Genomic DNA, 8,155 nt, shown 5'->3' with positions numbered 1-8,155 from the left:
CTGGAAGCACCATCGTCTCCTTAACACCACTGCACTCACATTGACACAGCCTGCGATGTGCTCTGGATCACGTGGCAGGCACACATGTGATGTGTGCGTCATGGGGTGTGCTCATATGCGTACATTCACATCCAACCTTATCCACTTGCCTGTGCCACTTATTTACTCCACCATGTAGAAGCCAGATTTAAGACTTTGAATGCTATATCCTAAATAAAGGTGGTTGTTGTTGTTGTTCTCTTCAGTCCTGAGACTGGTTTGCTGCAGCTCTCCATGCTACTCTATCCTGTGCAAGGTTCTTCATCTCCCAGTACCTACTGCAATCTACATCCTTCTGAATCTGCTTTGTGTATTCATCTCTTGGTCTCCCTCTACAATTTTCGTCCTCCATGCTGCCCTCCAATACTAATTGGTGATCCCTCGATGCCTCACAATGTGTCCTACCAATCGATCCCTTCTTCTAGTCAAGTCGTGCTACAAATTTCTCTTCTCTCCAATTCTATTGAATACCTCCTCAGTAGTTATGTGATGTACCCATCTAATCTTCAGCATTCTTCTGTAGCATCACATTTCGAAAGCTTATATTCTCTTCTTGTCTAAACTACTTATCGTCCACGTTTCACTTCCATACAAATACTTTCAGAAACGACTTCCTGACACTTAAATCTATACTTGATGTTAACAAATTTCTCTTCTTCAGAAACGCTTTCCTTGCCATTGCCAGTCTACATTATATTTCCTCTCTACTTCGACCATCATCTGTTATTTTGCTCCCCAAATAGCAAAACTCCTTTACTACTTTAAGTGTCTCATTTCCTAATCTAATTCCCTCAGCATCACCCGACTTAATTCGACTACATTCCATTATCCTCGTTTTGCTTTTGTTGATGTTCATCTTATATCCTCCTTTCAAGACACTGTCCATTCCGTTCAACTGCTCTTCCAAGTCCTTTGCTGTCTCTGACAGAATTACAATGTCATTGGTGAACCTCACAGTTTTTATTTCTTCTCCATGGATTTTAATACCAACTCTGAATTTTTCTTTTGTTTCCTTCACTGCTTGCTCAATATACAGATTGAATACCATCGGGGGAGAGGCTACAACCCTGTCTCACTCCCTTCCCAACCACCGCTTCCCATTGATGTCCCTCGACTCTTATAACTGCCATCTGGTTTCTGTACAAATTGTAAATAGCTTTTCGCTCCCTGTATTTCACCCATGCCACCTTCAGAATTTGAAACATTGTCAAAAGCTTTCTACAATTCTACAAATACTAGAAACGTAGGTTTGCCTTTCCTTAATCTTTCTGCTAAGATAACTCGTAGGGTCAGTATTGCCTCACGTGTTCCAACATTTCTACGGAATCCAAACTGATCTTCCCCGAGATCGGCTTCTACCAGTTCTTCCATTCATCTGTAAAGAATTCGCGTTAGTAATTTGTAGCTGTGACTTATTAAACTGATAGTTCGGTAATTTTCACATCTGTCAACGCCTGCTTTCTTTGGGATTGGAATTATTATATTCTTCTTGAAGTCTGAGGGTATTTCGCCTGTCTCATACATCTTGCTCATCAGATGGTAGAGTTTTGTCAGGACTGGCTCTCCCAAGGCTGTCAGTAGTTCTAATGGAATGCTGTCTACTCCCAGGGCCTTGTTTCGGCTTAGGTTTTCCAGTGCTTTGTCAAACTCTTCACGCAGTATCATATCTCCCATTTCATCTTCATCTACATCCTCTTCCATTTCCATAATATTGTCCTCAAGTACGTTGCCCTTGTATAGACCCTCTATATACTCCTTCCACCTGTCTGTTTTCCCGTCTTTGCTTAGAACTGGGTTTCTATCTGAACTCTTGATATTCATGTAATTGGTTCTCTTTTTCCAAAGGGCTCTTTAATTTTCCTGTAGGCAGTATCTATCTTATCCCTCGTGAGATAAGCTGCAACATCCTTACATTTGTCCTCTAGCCATCCCTGCTTAGCCATTTTGCACTTCCTGTCGATCTCATTTTTGAGACATTTTTAATCCTTTTTGCCTGCTTCACTAAAGGTATCCCAAGAATAAAAACTATTGTAAATCAATGTTGTAAGGAAAATGCTAAAAATCAGTTTAGTAGACATCTAAAGTGCTTTAGAAACACTCCACTATTTTTGAACATTGCTTAATCAACACGTCTCTTAAATTATGAATAAAAATAAAACATGGGAACAAAATCCACTTACATTATGAAATGAGAAAAGTTAGCCAACCACTGCCTCTTCTTCCTGGACCTGCCTGTACCTGCATAATATAGAATCTGGAATTTCGGCGGCTGAAGATAATTACTACAACGGAATCAGTGTGGTGTTTATTATTAACCCTGTGGCGCATGAATTTCACTGCAGTGGACAACTTTTAATGGTCAATTCTTTGGTGGTTTCAATGAGTCATGAGGCTGCAAATGCATGCAGGACACAACACCAGTAGGGAGTGCCCACTGCTGTGAACTGTGTGGATTTTCAGCCTCAGGACTGATTGAAAATGCCAAAGAAGTGACCATTAACAACTGTCCACTGTAGTGGACACTATGCGAAACTTGTGACATAACTTGGCTCGAAAGCAGTTTTATTCTCATCCTTTAATCTAACCTGCACAGAACGAAAAAATTTTGTTACTCAGTATAACCAACATTACAAAGCTGTGGTGGTGAAACCATTATGAGACAGGTTTACTACATACTCAGGAAGGAAATCATTAAAATCTATAAAACATTTTAGTAGCATATGATTAGTGAAATGTAAACAGTACTTTTCAGATTTTTTTTAGGTCTAATTGTAAAATTTCTATTTCTCTAATTTTCGAGTAACTTCCTGTACTACATAATTAAGATGATAAACTCCATAACAAATACAGACAACCTATTACAGCAGACAGCTATGCATATTGATAAAACAAATACTGCAGTAGACTAATTTGCAACTCTGTCAAATGTGCCATAAAATTCCACTTAAAAATAATTCTGTTTGTGACAAAACAAACCGATGCTTTCTACAGACACTGGGCATCGCACAAAATGTGACGGGCAGTATTTGTTTGTGCTGGCTTGAGCTGCACACCGCCAAAATGAGCTGCAAATATCTGCCGAAACTCCAGAGAAGATGAGCCGAGCAACTGTCAGCAGAGAGACCCAGTATACTGATGTGGGTTCACAAGAGCCTTGTTTATACAGATCTCATTAATCCACATTTCTGGCTTACCCAGATTAATTTCTTTCTCTCCTTTTTCTTTTTTTTAACATGAAAATATTCAGTATACAGTTGGTACTCTGCAGTATATGCACAGCTATCACACTGAAACTGCAGGTAACAGATCGCCAGTCCCACACTTACAGCTACTAACGGACAGGAGCACTGCTGGAACACGCAGTTGCAGAATATGGTTAGGGACACAACTGTGTCAGACTGGAAAAACTGAAGACTTCTGCTTCAAAGCGATGACTAAAGACAGTTTGCGTAACTGTGGTACAGTAAAGAAAACAAGGAGTGAAATACTGGATAAATCTTTCTTCATTTGGTTCAGAGAAAGAAAAGACAGCATGGGGTTCTAATATCTGGTCCAATCCTGCAGAAAAAGCGCCAAGCTTAAATGGCAGTCTATCCGATGGCAATCTCAATTTCACAGTGAGGTGTAATGAAGTTATTCTGTGGAATAACAAGTTCCACTTCTAACCACGTAGGCTGATGAAAGATGTTCACGGCAACCAAAACTGTCGTTTAGATAGTAAAGTTTGGAACAGCCCACTGCGTGTGCTCTGGTTTGCCGTTTGTGTAGATCTAGTGTAAGAGGTGTGAGCTCAGAACACAGACGAGGTGTGATAGTGAAAGACCATCTCCACTTCCTGCAGAGTAGCCACATACGCTTTGGCGTTGCGGCTCAGTGTTGCCTCCGAAGCCATAGAGCAAACGGTGCAGGCAATAATGTCAACGCCCAAAAAATTTAAGAATACGCGTACAGATCCCATAAACAAGCAAACTTGTTTATCAACTGCACCCTCGCCTCCCACAGATTTGTCAAACAAGCCTGTACACGTACAAAACAAGTTTGTCAGTTTAACCTCAATGTTCATGTTCATGTTCGTATTTTGGCAGTAGTGAGAATGACTACAAATGCACACAAAGCAGTCCTAGCATCGACTTTGGCACAGTGTTTAAAGATGGAGAAGAAATGGAGAATGGCTTAAAATGACAGATTTGCCCATGAAAGTCTGCTACAGGAACATTACTCTCAGAAACAGATGATTACAGCAATTTTCTCCAAATGGATAAGGAAACTTTCAAAAACTTTTTTAACTCCTCCTGAAAAGAGAAAATTTCATTCTTATCTAGCCACGGATGTGTCTAACAAGCACGTACACGTACCAAGAAAGCTTGTCAATTTAACATTACTTTTGAATTTGATGCTTTTCGTGTATGCAGTGTTTTGGCACCAGTGGGAATGGTTACAAATGCAGATAAAGCATTTCCAAAATTGTCTGGCACTGTGTTTAAAGAACAAGGAAACATGACACTGATCCAAGGAAATGTTAAACATTAGAGAGAAATATAAGGGGCGTTCAAAAAGAAACGAGCTGGAGGCATAATTACAGAAACCAGTACCTGTATATTACAAGTACTGACCCTGGCTGTTGAGACACTTGTCCCACTGTGACAAGGCAGTAAATGGCTGACTCATAAAATTCCTGGGGCTGCGACGTTAACCAGTTCTGCACTTACAACTGGATGTCGTCGTCCCCTATGCTGACGTTCTTCTTTGAGCAAGATAGCCGCCTCCTGCTTCATTTCCTACAGCACGGGAGGGTAGCGAATGCCCAGCGTTACTCGCAAACCTCGACCACCATTCGCCAAGCGATCAAATCGGAACGACCGGGCAGTCTCACCCGAGGGGTCATTCTACTCTACAAAAATGCAAAGCCTCATACAGCCAATACAGTCGCGGCACTCCTGCAGAAATTCAAAGGGGTGGTTCTCGGCCACCCTCCGTACAGTCCGGACCTCTCCCCCGTGATTACGCCATTTTTTGTCCCCTCAAAAAGGCTCTGACAGGCAAACGATTCACCTCGGACGACGACGCCCAGCTGTACGTGTGGAACTGGTTAACATCACAGTCCTGGGAATTGTACGAGACAGCCATTCACCGCCTTGTCACAGTGAGACAAGTGTCAACAGCCACGGTCAATACTTCTAACATACATGTACTGGTTTCTGTAATTATGCCTCCGGCTCGTTTCTTTTGAATACCCCTTATACACACATGAAAACTATTCATGGCAATGTGAATACATCAACCTTCTGTGAATGGAGAGTGAAATATTCAATAACTTGTTTAGTGTTTCTTCACACTCATGTCGAAAAAGAACAAATATGAAAAACTTTATTCTCTAGTACTTGGTCCACTAATGACATTTCATGAAAATACCAAAATGTGGGAACATATAGCCCACATCGTCCTGTAAGAACTACAGAACTTTGATTCCTTTTATTTCATTGCAATCCCACTTGTGTGTAAGTAAAATATTGATTTTGTTCACAACCTGGTCCTGTGTAATATATGTCTGGGAAAGATGTGCTAAATCTACCATTTTCGCAGTTGTCAGTGCTATTTTGTTTTTATCTTTGATCATAGTTTACGTGCATGTGGAACCTCATGATGCAGTGGGATAAATTTTAATAACACACTTCTTCACCAAAATTATGCCGCAAAACAATGACACAAACATTTTCCGTCATCTTGTCAAACTTTCCTTCAATCAAAATTTCCTGCAAACACGATCTATACTTGACAGTCACATGAAACAACACTAAATGTTTGGCAAACAAAGTACAGTTTGACACAATGTTTCATCATGTATGAGGGCCTTAAGAACTGTAACATTTTAATGGCAAATCAGAACAGCAAAGCCAAATCAGTAGAGCATAACACGCTACAATAGACTGTGACCTACAAGTTGCGATCAATCTTTATCATCCGTAGATATAAAAGTAATTGTGCAGTGAAGACTTTGTGATTACAATAAGGAAGAGTTATCGCAAACCTGTTTACGCCATTTTAGTAGTGCTCTTTCGGGGCCCGCCCTGCTACAGAAGGCTAAGAAGTATCACGTCACGGTCTAGTGACACTGCATAGCAAGTGCACTATAGCAAATAATTTCAAGAATAGCGACAGCAAGATATTTGTAAGGCAAAATTTATTGCATTTATCAACCGTATGTCAGATCGTACATCGATTGGAACACACCAAAACTATAACCCACATCAATTTTTACATTCCATTAGTCAGTCGAAAGTTTCTGGGGGGGATATAGTGGCAGTATGTAACAGAGTTTTTGCATTTAGTAGAATATTTCTGTATTACACAGATTACATTCGGTCCCACCTAGTCCGGATAAACGTGGTTCTTGTGCACATATTTTCTTTAACAAATTGCACTGTAAGGAAGTAAATACTTACCTGCTAATAACGGGTAAATCGCAGTTTTCCTTAAATCACTTCTTTCAAATTTAAGAAAATTTCATTAGCATTAGCGAATAGCACTGAGCAGTATACACTGATCAGCCACAACATTACTGTGTCTGTATGTGTGGATGGATATATATGTGTGTGTGTGTGTGTGTGTGTGTGTGTGTGTGTGTGTGTGTGTGTGTGGGCGCGCGCGGGCGCGCGCGATACCTGTCCTTTTTTCCCCCCCAAGGTAAGTCTTTCCGCTCCCGGGATTGGAATGACTCCTTACCCTCTCCCTTAAAACCCACTTCCTTTCGTCTTTCCCTCTCCTTCCCTCTTTCCTGATGAGGCAACAGTTTGTTGCGAAAGCCTGAATTTTGTGTGTATGTTTGTGTGTCTATCGACCTGCCAGCGCCTTCGTTCGGTAAGTCACCTCATCTTTGTTTTTTTTATATATATATATATATATATATATATATATATATATATATATATATATATATATATATATATACTGTTGCCTCATCAGGAAAGAGGGAAGGAGAGGGAAAGACGAAAGGAAGTGGGTTTTAAGGATGAGGGTAAGGAGTCATTCCAATCCCGGGAGCGGAAAGAATTTTGTGTGTATGTTTGTGTGTCTATCGACCTGCCAGCGCTTTCGTTCGGTAAGTCACCTCATCTTTGTTTTTATATATATATAGTGCACTGTATGTACAGTAATGTAGCTGACTACCCCATTTTACCCATTTGTGTAAATAACTCGTTTATTTGCCATTTCGAACTCTAATTACTCGACATAAAACTGTAATAATACAGGCATTATCAACACTGGTCATTATTTAAAAGACTAGCAAAACGAATAAAAGAGCGTGTGCAGTAGCAGTAGCAGTAGCAAAGCGAGTGAACTGACTGTCTGGAATCAAGATGGGAGCTAACGAACTAAAAGAGCGACTTAGTTCGCAACGGAACCGCGAACTGAACTGAACGTTCCCAGTCGCGAAATAATTATACGCAAGACTACAGATTAACATCGGCGTGGGACATTGGTGCAGTGGCAGAGCCTCGTACAGTCTGACGAATCACAATACCTTCTTCATTGTGCCGATGGGAGAGCACGAATCTGTCATCTTCCACGGGAGAAGCTCCTCGACACCCATATGATGGGTCCGAGACAAGTTGGTGGCAGCTCCATTATGCTCTGGGGTACATTCGGGTGGGCATCCGCGGGACCAGAGGAGCTCGTGCGAGGCGCCGTGATGGCCACGGAGTATCGTACACTGGTTGCAGACCCCATACATCCCTCTGTGACAATCACCTTTCCCGAAGGCAGTAGCATTTTCCAACAAGATAATGTGCCGAGTCACAAGGTCAGGAGTGCGATGGAGTGGTTTGAGGAACACAATGGCAAGTTCCAACTGATGTGCCAGCCCCCACCGACTTGCCAGATCTGAACCTGATCAAACACATGTGGGAGGTGCTGTTACGGTCGTAGGTTCAAATCCTGCCTCGGGCATGGATGTGTGTGATGTCCTTAGGTTAGTTGGATTTAAGTAGTTCTAAGTCTAGGGGACTGATGACCTCAGATGTTAAGTCCCATAGAGCTCAGAGCCATTTGAACCATTTGAGCCATGTGGGAGGTGATTGAATGTGGCATCAGAGCTCACGGCCCCCTCCCCCGGTAT

The sequence above is a fragment of the Schistocerca americana genome, chromosome 11 (genome assembly GCF_021461395.2).
Source record: "Schistocerca americana isolate TAMUIC-IGC-003095 chromosome 11, iqSchAmer2.1, whole genome shotgun sequence".
In the NCBI taxonomy this organism is placed as follows: domain Eukaryota; kingdom Metazoa; phylum Arthropoda; class Insecta; order Orthoptera; family Acrididae; genus Schistocerca; species Schistocerca americana.
This window is presented reverse-complemented; position numbering follows the sequence as displayed.